At 43.8% G+C, this 13,281-nt stretch overlaps 1 protein-coding gene across 1 annotated transcript in view; it reads right to left on the bottom strand.

The window, feature by feature from the left end:
• The window catches only part of NEXMIF (neurite extension and migration factor), a 63,404-nt gene that overhangs the window by 33,647 nt on the left and 16,476 nt on the right, over positions 1-13,281 (bottom strand). The gene's annotated exons all lie outside the window — the stretch shown is intronic.

Genomic DNA, 13,281 nt, shown 5'->3' with positions numbered 1-13,281 from the left:
TATTTTCCCAGGTGCCATTAAATTATGCCAAGCTGCAGTGTCAAAAACTGACACCATCCTATACAGACCCTTATTGTTCACCCTCATTTTCACCTTTTTAACTCTTGTATATAAATTACAAATCAAGACTCTCCTCCCTGCTTCCACTAAAGGGAACTGCTTTAGTGAGGATGCATGACTTGGACTAAAGCCTAGCGGTGAACAATTGTCACCTGTCAAACTGTATGCTACAGTTCCTCAGTTTATCCACTGACCCCAACACACGGCTGGACTGCTATTTATCACTCTAAGCTGCAACACTATAGACATACAAAGTTCAGACAAAGAGAGAAAAATCAAATGTTGCATCAATTTAAAGCCCCCTCCAACCTACTACAACCATTCCTGGTTCCAATAAGCCTATTGCAAATTATGGTCCAAATTCTCCTCTAGTTTACACTGGTGTAACACTGGAGTAGCTCCACTGACACCAACGTAACTGAGAGCAGAATATGCCCCTCTCTGTTTAAAAGGTATTATACATGTTATCATCTGGATCATTTGACTTTCTTGCCTAAAAACTGCTGTAGTCTGTAAAAAAAAAAAAAAAAAAAAAAAAAAAATCAAGCAATTATGCTACTTCACCGAGAGCTTTGATTTTTGCAGTTGGTGAAAAATCCTATGATTTATTGTTAGATTTATGAGACTAACACAGAGACTTGCAAAGGTTTGGAGGTGGGGTAGTCTAGCTTTCAGTCCTGTATGTAAAAAGCAGATTTCCTTAGAAATTCACAGCCTCACAGACATTACTATAGAGGAGCAGGAGACATTTTTGCCCTTTCCTAGCAGCTTATATATTATTCCTTTTAAAAAAAAAATGTTCAGAGAAACGTGGTGCCTTTATTCCCTTGTGTTGTTTAAACCTTTTTTCACGACACCACACAATGAGCTTTCTTAGGGAAGTAGAACACTATCTTCTCCTAAGACCACAGTGAAGCAGTTACAGCTTCAGTGCGGTGAGAGGAAGGCGCGGGGGGGAGAAAGACTGAGAATGAGTGAGGGTACAATAGGGAACATGAATTACTGAGGAAAAAATGAAATCAAGTGTGAGTATAATTGCAAAGCATCAGCTTACTTCCGGCACTGGGGGAAAAAGGGAATTATATACGATTCAGGAGTATGACAAAGAATCCCTTCAACGAGTTGTCTTTTATCACAACTTCACTGGTATACAGCACAGGGAGAAATTGCATCATGTCAGTAGCAAGTTTATAAAGATAAACTGGCTGTGCAGAGAGTAGAAAGATGCTGGAAGTTACCTTGTGTTTTATTTATCACATTGCAATAAATCCTCCAAGAACAACATAAAGAGGATATTAGAGATAAAAGGTACAGATGCACTTAAAAGGTCAGTTCCCATAATTCTGAGGCTCAAACCGAAGAGTATGGCCCACAGCATGCAATAAATCTAGATCATTCTTAGGCAAAGGTCCAAAGCTGTTTGGTTTGTTGGGTGTTTGTTCTAGAGACAATGAGGGTGCATAACCTAAGTATTACACACTCACATATGCTGAGCACAAACATCAAACAAGGACACTTCATTTAGACAGCCTAACTCTCCATCTGGGCTCTCAACCTCAAATTTAGGCACCCAAATATCCATTTTTTAAGTATGAATTTGAGCTTTCACATGCTGAAATGAAGAAAACTAGTTTAGGCTATGGATTTAAAACTGGGGTCACCATTCCAAGTATCATGAAAACCGTGGACATTTTCCTATGCAATAAAACCTGGAATTTCACAAGATAGCAGTTTAATTTCTGAATTATTACACATCTAATATGCCAACTGTGTACAACTGAGTGAGTGTGACACTGCCTTCTGGGGCTGGCCCAAGGAAAAGAACAATGACCCCCAGCTATTTCTGTCAAAGCTAGAGGCATGTTTTTAGAGCAGAAGGCACAGGGTTCCAATCTCAACTCTGCCAGGAACTGATAAATCTTTACCAAGTCCCTACTCAGGCAAAACTCCTAGTGAAGGAAAATGGGAGTTCTGAGCAAGGACTAGGTAATGAATGAGTTAGAAAGCTCAGGGTTAGTGCTCCTGGTAATGGAATAAGAATGCAATATTTTTTCAGTGCTACCTTCAGAACGTGTTGAGTACAGTGATGGTGTTACTTTATTTAAGGTCTTTTCCTGCTTGCCTTTGTACTTTCCCCACAACGAACTGCTTCTGGTTTAAATGCAAATAGTGAAGATGTAGTCATAGGATCTGTTTTTAAATTCCAAAAGAGGAGACTTCTAAGTTTATCTCAGAAGGACACTGGAAAGATGAATAGAGAGAAATTATGCAGAGAAAGAGAAAATATTCAAAGAGTAGAATTATGTATGCATAATTGCATGGCTCCCTAGGGTGCATGGACAAGCGCATGCAGTCACTTTGTGAAATAATTTCCCACAACTACTGTATCCTAATTATACTGCCCTAAGTGGAGAAAAGCTAATTTTTAAACAGTCCTGATGGGGTAACTGGGAGAGCCATGAGGAGGTTTTAACCCCTTATCTACTGCTGCAGGTCTCCAGGCAGAGAAGCAAACACAAAAGAAGTATGAAATGCAAGCATGATGATGCATCTTTATTTGTCAAGTTAAAGGTGTCCTGTAACATACGAGAGAGACCTCAACCAAGTATCAAGAACTTCTGGTTTCTGAACTAGCTGAGACAAGGAACAGACAGGGCCGGCTCCAGGCACCAGCCCACCAAGCTTGTGCTTGGGGCGGCACCTGGAGAGGGGTGGCGCGGCGCTCCGGCTGCCGGGGAGAGCGGGGCCACGGCCGGGCTCGCCGCCCTCCCCCCGGCGCTCTGGCCGCCCTCCCCCCCGGCGCCCTCCCCCCAGCCACCGGGGGGAGAGCGGCGAGCCCCAACCGGGGCTCGCTGCCCTCTCGCCACCCTGCCCCCTACGCTCTGGCCGCCGGGGGGAGAGCGGAGCGCCGCCCTCCCTCCCGGCGCCCTCCCCCCGGCCGCCGGGGGGAGAGTGGAGCCCCCGCCGGGGCTCCGGCCGCCCTCCCCCCAGGGCTCCGGCCACCCTCCGCCCCCCCTCCCGCGGGGGGGGGGGGGGGGGCGGCCGGAGGCTTTTTTGCCTGCGGCGGCAAAAAAGCCAGAGCCGGCCCTGGGAACAGATAAAAAGAAATGGGCCTGAATCAGAACACTGGGCTTGAACTCCTCTTGTACTGTGGAGATGATTGGATTCAGACCCAAACTTTGGCTCCATTTGCTCTCGAAAGACAAGCTAACTTCTGTTTTGCTAACGTTATGTGAAGCCCTGCATGAAATGGGTTGAAAATTAATGTGATGTAGGGGGATGTACTGTCACTCCTAAGAAGTGAAATGGAAGGAGGGTGAAATTCTGGTCCTATTTAAGTCAATAGCAAAACGCCCATTGACTTCAGTGAGGTCAGGATTTCATCAGGCAGATTAAAGGGGAGAAGTTACAGAGCACTGGAAGAAGAAAAGACACACCCTGTAAAAGCTTCCTGCAGTATCTAATGAATATAGTATTCTTCCCCTAAGACCTAACTCTACTCAAGTTTTTGTAGCATCTTTTCACCCAAAAGGACCCCAAAACACATTCTATACCTTTATATAGAAGAATCACTTCATCTACCACTGAAATGTAGCCACCTCTGGGTGCTACAAAGCAGCTGTTTAATGGCATATCTCAATGCTAGACAATGATTTAGGACAGAGAACCTATTTCAATGCGAGCTGAACTCAAGGTAGTTTTCATGCTTACACATGAAGCAAGTGGTTCCAGGTACAGACATGCTAAGGTACTTCTTGTTTTAATATAGTTATTACATCTTACAGTTTGTACAAATAGGTATCACTACACACAAGCATACGGGATGGATAAAAACACACTATAACCATACTGAGCAAAGGGGCATGTTTTCCTGTGCGTGCCTGTATACCTCCCAGTAAGATGACAGGAAATATGTGTCTGAATTGAAAGCAAGCTACTCCATGTTCCACATAATGTAAAACTTGCTAACATCCTCCTTCCAATGACCCACTGAGCCCCAACTGTTTATGATAGCTATGAAGTCAGCATAGTTCACTTGGTTCATTTTATTAAAAAGCACTAAAATTAAATTAATTACTTGTTCTATGCTTCAACTCCACAAAGTTCAAAGAGAAAATAAAAAGAAATAGTAAGACAACTCCAGCTTAAAATAAGAAAAAGTGAGACAACACGTGCTTCCCATGTTTCCTTTTGATTTCCTCTGAGTCAACAGTCTCCATAAACTGCGTTCTATTATTGCCAACTTCTACGAATCTAAATTAAGTAAAAATATTGCCTGAAATCTTTCAACTCCCATAATTTTACTAGACTTTTCTCCATTAATCTGACCCATATGCCTCTGTTCTTTTGTGATTTTTTTCAGCTGCAAATAGATATTGCAAAAATACCATGAAGTCACTAAAGTGTTTCAGTTGTTATTTTTCTTTATTGGCACAGATGTTGATTTTTTTTAAAATCAAAATTATAATCTGATGCTGCTAAAGAAACCTTCTCCTCAATTCTCCCCAATACAATACTGCCAAAGTGTGTAAATGTTTGTTATTTCTCTAAAGGACCCCCCCCCACCCCGCCCAAAAAACACAGCATTAACAAGTTCTGAAGAATATGACTTCAAACTATTCTTTATATTAACTTGACTCCTAGATTCATTGCTCTGGGTGAGAAAAGAGAATCTTCTCACTCCCAGTTTCATTATTTTGAGTCCTCTGGGTATTCTGTTCTTTGCATTTCTCAAATTGCTCATTTGGGGAGCTTTTCCCATCTTTTTCTCCCCAATTGCAAAATCCTCCATGCAGTCTGCTCTTTTGAAGCAAGAATTAGGGCTATTAGTCTTGGCAATGTAAGCCAAATACTTCAGGTCTAGCAAATGCACCTGTCTATTCAGAAATTCATTCTCTCTTCTAAAGATCATCTCCAAAATTTCACCTTTATTCATAGAGGTTAAGGCTAGAAGGGACCATTTCATCTAGCCTGACCTCTTGTATAGCACAGGCCATTAAATTCCATCCAGTTATCCCTGTACTGAGCCCAATAACTTATGTTTGACTAAAGCATACCTTCCAGAAAGGCAGCCAGTGTTGATTTGAAGACATCAAGAGATCCCCCATTTCCCATGACAGTTTGTTTCAATGGTTAATTATCTTCACTGTTAAAAAAATTGTACCCAATTTCTAATCAGAATTTTTCTAGCTTCAGTTTCTAGTCATTGTTTTTTGTTGGGCCTTTCTCTGCTAGGTTAGAGAGCTCTTTGGTACCCAGTATTTTCTCCCCAGGAAGGAACTTATACACTGTAATCAAGTCATCTCTCAAATCTTTGAGATAAACCGTTTGAGCTCTTTAAATCTCTCGCTGTAAGGCATTTCCCCAGCTCCCAAATCATTTTTGTGGCTCTTTTCTGCACCCGCTCCATTAGTTCAACATCCTTTTTAAAATGTGTACCCCAGAACTGGTCTCCCCAATGCCATATTCAGAGGTAAAATCATCTCTGTACTCCCACTCCCATTTACACCCCCAAGGATCACATTAGCCTGTTTTGCCATGACCTGACCCCTAAATCATTTTCAGAGTCACTGTTCTGCAGATACAATCTCCCTTTTTTGTAGGTAGGGCCTGCATTCCTTGTTTTAGAGCTACAAATGTGCATTTGCCTGTATTAAAAAGCATTTTGTTTGAATGGGCTCAGGTTATCAAGCGATCCAGATCACTCCGTATGACACCCCGTCCTCTTCATTCTTTACAACTCTCCCAATCTTTGTCTCACCCACACTTTTTATCAACAGTGATTTTATATGTACATCCACACTGTTGAGGAAAATGTTGAATAGTGTTGGGCCTAGTTCTGAACCCTGTAGAACCCCACTAGAAACACCCTCATTCATTGATGATCATCCTTTTACAACTACTTTTTGATATCTGTCAGTTAGCCAGTTCTTAATCCATTTAATGTTGACTCTATTGATACTGTAGACTGCCATACTTAACTCAGAATGTTGTGCGGTACCAAGACAAATGCCTTATGAGAGTCTAGGAATTTACTCCTACACAGTTATCTCTATCAGTCAAACTTGTAATCTCAAGAATGAAATCAGTTTTTTTAACAAGGCCTATTTTCCATAAAACCATATTCATCTATGTTTAAATACATTTGACATCTTTTTAGTCCAGATACCTAAAGAATCTACATCCCAGTCAATTTCACTGATGAAATGTTTAAGTTTAGAGTCATGGTCATTTAGGTGGGCCTGAAATTTGCTTGTTTAATGTTCCAGGTGCAGAAATATCATCAGTAGTATCTGAAAGCAAATGCACGAGCCCCTATTCACTTATATCAAGGCACAACTTTATTAACTGTCAATAAGTAGCAGCCTCTGAGGCCAGACACTAGATGGAGACATGACTGCATGTGCTAAGTCAGTGTATTACACATGCATGTATTTAGCAAGCGCATTTAGGGATCTGGCATCTTCATGATGACTTTTGCTCCTGTGGGAATTCTGCGCCAAAAAATTAAAAATTCTGCACATAATATTTTAAAATTCTGCAATTTTTTTTGTCAAAATAACACTACATAATCACACCAGTTTCAATTATTTTGTTAATTTATTTCAAAATACCTATTAGCAAGTATGTCTGTAACAATACAGAGACACAAAAAAATTCCCCCAGGAATAGAGAGTTAAAGAAACTCCTATGACAATCCAATTCCTGTTTTTCTGCCCCCTTCCCTCCACAGAACCCAGCCGGGGGGCCAAACACCCACAATTCCTCCCCCCCAGCCAATACACCCAAATCCCCTACCCTCCAGAGCCCAGCTGTGGGGCCTCCCCTTGCCCAGATACCCGGCACCCCTTCCTCCCCAGAGCCCAGCTGTAGGGCCCCTCCTTGCCCACATACTTGCACCCTCTCCCCTCCAGAGTCCAGCCATGCCTCCCACCCTGCCCAGATACCTGCACCCCTACTCTTCAGAGCCCCAGGATCCAGAGGGAGAAACAGCCTGATGCTGGGTCCCATGCTTGCATTGAGTTTTCTGTGCACCGCCGTCTCCTTCCCTCAGGGCATGTGGGGAACTGCAGCTGCTGGGAACCCTCTAGCTCCCTCCCCATCACCTCGGCAAGGTCTTCTATGTGCGAGCTGAGCTCTGCCAGGTCCAGTGGCTCCTAGTGGCGGCCAGTAGCATTACAGCCCATTTCTGTGGGGGAAAGGAAATTCTGCATGCACAACATTAATTTCTGCAAAAGTCTGCATTGCGCAGTGGTGCATAATTCCCCCAGGAGCAGAATTTTAAGCCAGAAGCTCAGCAAACCAACTATAGTTACTGCATTTTTTCCAAGTTGTAAATTATTTCTCAAGTTTATATTTGCTTCTAACTTTTTTGTCACTAAAATAAACCCTGAATTTTAAATATTTAAGCCAAACAGCACAGTTACATTTTGGCTAAAATAGGAGCAGTAGCTACAGCCCCTTAACCGTTTCCTGTTGCATAGGGCCATTCAAACTACAACCATTTGCACTGTAACGCAACCCCCAGATCACCACCACTGAAATAGACCTATTACCCAGGTGAAATACATTGCCTTCTACATTTAAATCTTTCCATGCTGGTCACCATAACTTCTGTGTTGGGGCAGTATTCACTGAATACCAGCATTTAAAATCAGACACATCAGCTATGGGACATAGCATTGCATATCTGTTTTATGTCATATACCTGGCATGTGATGCAGTACTAGTGATGACTCATGCTTGAGAGTAGTATTTGGGTTATGTCCTCTGCAGCCATGACCACATACACTTGAGCAGGTCTCATATTACATCTAAAGACTTGTCTAAATGAACTTTTAGTTTGCGGCAAGCCGGGGTGTGAATCTATCCCACACTAGCATGCTGCATATTAACTATCCATGTGGATCCTGCTGCCACACACTAACAGTTTCATGGTGCGCTTTGGTCTATGTCACTTTGAAACGGGACTAGATCAAAGTGTGCTAAGGCAGTGGTTCTCAACCAGGGGTTCGGGGCCCTCTGGGGGTCTGTGAGCAGGTTTCAGGGGGTCCTCAAGCATGGCCAGCATTAGACTCATTGGGGCCCAAGGGAGAAAGTCAAAGTCCCACCGCATGGGGCTGAAGCCTGGGGCCCTGAGCCCCGCCCCACGTAACTGCCCTGCTTGCTACCCCCTAATGCTGGCCCTGGCTTTTATACACAGAAAACCAGGTGTTGTGGCACAGGTGGGTCGTGGAGTTTTTATAGCATGTTGCGGGGGGCCTCAAAGAAAAAAGTTGAGAACGCCTGTGCTAAGGAACTGTTGGTGCACATCAACAAGGTCCACATGGACAATCAGTGCGTGGCACACTAGTGCAAGGTAGTGTTACAGCTCTGCTTGCCACGAACTAAATGTTTGTGTAGCCATGGCCTAACAGAGGTTAGTGGTTTACATTTACAAAGTGGGCAGAGTGCACACAAGTACATGGTATTGTACAAAAATAAGGACATATCTATATAAATTTACTTCCTTTAGCACTGGGGGCGGGAAGAGAAACTTTGTGAGCAATAATGTTCAAAACTGAACTAAAGAATGTGTCTGGGGATTAGGAATGGGATGGGGACTAGAAATGGGATAGTTGGAGCCCTTCACCTGTTCAAATCCAATACTAGGTTGGTAGTGATCAAAAGCTGTCCCTATTGATATTGGGAATCAGTCCAGTTCCTGGTATCCAGGTAACAAATGTTTACCATTAAGGTTTGTTGGAAGTCTCAGCAGAAATCCCAAGGACACAGTGGGCGCATGGAGACTGAACCAACCTCTCTCACTTAAAGGGAACTGCCACAAAAGAATGCCCTGGGGAAGCTTGCCTTGCCAGTACCTATCCTGTACCTATGCTCAGTGGATGGTCTCCAGAGCTGTTAACAAAGTACCCATTACCAACACTAAATTCACATGATTATTTCTCAAGTGCCCTAGGGAGTGCTAGGAACCTCAGAAAAACAAGTAAAGATTCCATGAGTGTATAATCTAAATTCAAAATGGCACAGTGAAGGTCATTAACACAATGGAATTAGGTGGCCACGCTTGACAGGAAGGACTAGGCTGACAACAGTAAGATCCTGCAATTAGTAAGATGTGTGCACAGCTGGGTGGTCCAGTTTATTACTCTTCTGCTTCCTTCTTCTTATAGGTGTGATGGCGGAAGAGAGTTTTTAGGAGTGATCTGAATGTGAAGAAGGTGGCTTGATGAACAGGTTCAAGTGTAATAGGAAGCTGTGGAAGGAGGCAGGCAAATGTCAGAGAGAAAGAGACAAAGGGATATTCATCACTGGCAGAACAGTGTGTGTGGGGGGGGAGAGAGAGGGGAATCAAAAGAAGATTGGATTCAAGTTGAAGGCGGGTATTGCAAGTTGTAGGGCTTTGAAGGCAAGAACAGGAAGCTGTAATCCAGTGTAGGTTGCAATGAGGAACCAGTGAAGTGACTCAAATATACAGGATACATCAGTGGTTCTCAAACTTGTGTACTGGTGACCCCTTTCACATAGCAAGCCTCTGAGTGCGACCCCCCTTATAAATTAAAAATACCTTTTTATGTATTTAACACCATTATAAATGCTGGAGGCAAAGCGGGGTTTAGGGTGGAGGCTGACAGCTCTCAACCGCCCCATGTAATAATCTCATGACCCCCTGAGGGGTCCCAAGCCCCAGTTTGAGAACCCCTGGGATACACCATCACAGTGACAAAAGAGAAAACAAAGTAAGACTGTCTACACTACAACTTATGTTGGAAGAACTTGTGTCGCTCAGGGGTGTGAATCAACCACCCCCTTGAGCGACATAAGTTACACAGACATAAGCACCAGTATGGACAGCACTATATTGGCAGGAGAGCTTCTCCCACCGACATAGCTTCTGCCACTTGCGGAAGTACTTTTATTATGCTGATGGGAGCGCTCTCCTGTCGGCATAGAGCGTTTTCCCCAACCATGCTGCAGCTGCACTGCTTCAGCACTGTACATATAGACATGCCCTAAGATCAGACTCAGGCAGCTTTAGAGCTTTCCATACTGATTTATAAACTGGGTGAAAGGGACTTGGAGGAATGAGGACAAATCCCATCTATTTGTTTAGCTTAGTCCTCAGGGTCTCCTGGACACAAACGACCATCTCAAATTGTACCACATCAGAGCATGGAGTTTCTGTGATGAGAAATCTTGCTCATTAAGAACTGAACCAGGCACCATCATATTGAAATATTAGCCTAGAGGTGAAGAGCGGGTGTTCCACCGTTCCACCATTGGAGTTTCAATTCGGTGAACACGACATTGTGGCAAGATGGCAAGATCCTGATACAGCAGCACTCAAGATAAATGTTGCTTCTGAATGTAAATATGTAAGTATGTGGGGGAAGGGTGTAGGAAAGAGAATAGGAAACAAAGAAACATCACAGTCTACAGCCAATATTGTACTGACTTTTGTAAAGTAGAATCTAAGCAATCAAATATTGATGCGTAAAGCAACCTACAGACACACAGCATTATTTGTTATTTACTAACTCTTCCTTTTTTCTCTCTGCCCACAGCAAGTGCCAAGCCATATGTCCATGTTCATACAGAAAAGAGGTGGAAGGTGATTGTATGAAAGAGAATTCCTATCTAACCTTTCCATTCTATGTAGTGTAATGAAACAGCTGTTGCAGGGATTCCTAGCCTTTTCCACACTGGGATTCCCCTCCCATGACCCCGACATCTGTTCATGACACTCAGGTTGAGAGCTCATTAGCTAGTAGGTGACCTCTGCCAGCTTGAATCACAACTCCTCAATGAGGAGTACTTGTGGCACCTTAGAGACTAACAAATTTATTTGGTCATAAGCTTTCGTGGGCTAAAACCCACTTCATCGGATGCATGCAGTGGAAAATACAGGAGGAAGATATAGATACACAGAGAACATGAAAAATGGGTGTTGCCATACCAGCTATAACGAGAGTAATCAATTAAGATGGGCTATTATTAGCAGGAGAAAAAACTTTCCAGGAAATGGGCCATCCTGATTATCACTACAAAAGTTTTTTTTTTCTCCTGCTGATAATAGCTCATCTTAATTGATTAGTCTCGTTATTGCTGGTATGGCAACACCCATTTTTTCATGTTCTGTGTGTGTGTGTGTGTGTGTGTATATATATCTTCCTGCTGTATTTTCCACTGCATGCATCCGATGAAGTGGGTTTTAGCCCACGAAAGCTTATGCCCAAATAAATTGGTTAGTCTCTAAGGTGCCACAAGTACTTCTGTTCTTTTTGCTGATACAGACTAACACGGCTACTACTCTGAAACTCCTCAATGGTGTGCTGTAGGCTGTATACTGCAAACCTCAGCTAATGGAGATTCTCCTTCAGTTCAGGTGATGGGGTCTGTGTTTTTGGAACATAAGGATCTAAGTTCTAACTCTACTATCTGCCTTGAAGTTCCAGGGGATTATGATGTGCACCATAGTGATGACTTTGAAGTTGTGAGTTGCTATGAATTTGGCACAACACTCTTTGACAAATCCAATAACCAAAAGCCCATTTTTTAAATGGTCTTTTCTGTTAACCGCCCCAACCCAGCTAAATCTCTGAAAAGCTGCTAGTTAAACCAAAGTCACCAAAACATAAAAACAATCACTCCAGCACCTCTCAAGACAAACCCTTTGTGGACATGGAACTGTCAGCATAGTGCTCTACACAGTCTCGTTTGCACATACACTGCACCCTGCACCTGTGACTAGCCGGCAATATACATATGGCTGCACAGAAATTAAAGAGAACACTAAAATCCCATAAAAGGAGAAAAGTTAACGAGCTGCAACTCAGAGGTTCACCATCCGCAAAAGTGACGAACACTATATAAATAAGGTCCATATATTAGAAACCAGATCCACACTGTTGCTAGGCTTTTAATTTCTTCATTGACTTTAATTAAACTAACAGATTGAAGATACTGTATATTTTTCCTCCCCTCCCCCCTTCACCAGGTAGGATTATCTAAGAGCTCACAGCTTAAGGAAAGAGACATGAGAAACTGAAAAATTAAGAAGCACAGCAGACAGTATCATAAAGGGGAAAGAATGTTTATCAAATGTTTTTAAAACAATTCAGTTTTAAAGCAATTTGTGTGCAGTGGTACTGAGTGTTCTTGACTGGAGAAAGCAGAGAGCAGGCTGGATCAACTGAGGGGTGGAAGTGGGTGCAGGGAGACAGGAGCAGTAGAGTGTGGCGGTGAGGCTAATAGCATTGTAGCAATTTATTCACTGAGAAATACTGCAGAGTGATGCAGGGGTCTGTGTAGAAGATAGCAGAGAGTTCAGCAATGCCACAATGTGACAGAGAGAGACAGAGGGAGTGAGTGAGACTGACTCGAGAGTGATGGAGAAGAGAGAATGGAAACTAAACACCTTAGGGAATATGGGAACCCTCCCTCCAAATAAATACAATTGATCAGGCCCCCCTAGGAAAAAATCTGTGGTAGAACAAAGGATATACCAAAAATGCTGTGTGATAATACCTGCTGAATTACCAAGAAATTATCTTTGATGGGGATGTGGATTTCTTCCCCATGGAATGAGCAGGGGACATGGCCCTCCTGCCTCACCAAGATACATGATCTGTAGGCAACTACAAAAGGCAGGAGAATTCGTACGCAGAGAGACTGCTGTTCCATCCTATAAGCCCCTTTTCCTGTTGGGACACTTCATGGAATAGTCCTCATTTTTTCAGTCACAGCCTGGCCCTGTATTTTCCCCTTGGCAACAAAGCTCCATCTGAAACCATGTCACAAATGTCTCCCCTCTCACATCTGCCCCTGCCTCCACATTTGCTAGTACAGGGGTCGGCAACCTATGGCACGCGTGCCAAACACAGCACGCAAGCCAATTTTGAGTAGCACGCTGCCGAGGTCCCGGCCCCCAGCCACTCAGCCCCCCTACCCACTGCTCTCCCCTGCGGGGGCAGGAAGCAGAAGCTTGGTCCGGCGGCAGCCAAGCTTCCCCCCTCCCCCGCTTCTTCCCCCAGCGTGGTGCTTTCCTGCCCCTGCCCCTCCCTCTCCCTGCCGCCGATCAGCTGATCGCCCTTGGGAGGGGAAGGAGGAGGGGGACGAGTGACAGTGTGCTCCCTGCTCCGTAGAGGAGGCAGAGAAGAGGTAGGGATGGGACCTTGGGGAAGGGGGTGGAACAGGACATATCCCTTCCAGCCCCCTGCC

The sequence above is a fragment of the Terrapene carolina genome, unplaced genomic scaffold (assembly GCF_002925995.2).
Source record: "Terrapene carolina triunguis isolate 2854851 unplaced genomic scaffold, T_m_triunguis-2.0 Scaffold131, whole genome shotgun sequence".
Lineage (NCBI taxonomy): Eukaryota > Metazoa > Chordata > Testudines > Emydidae > Terrapene > Terrapene triunguis.
The sequence above is the reverse complement of the archived record's forward strand: the minus strand, read 5'-3'. Positions and strand labels throughout refer to the sequence as shown.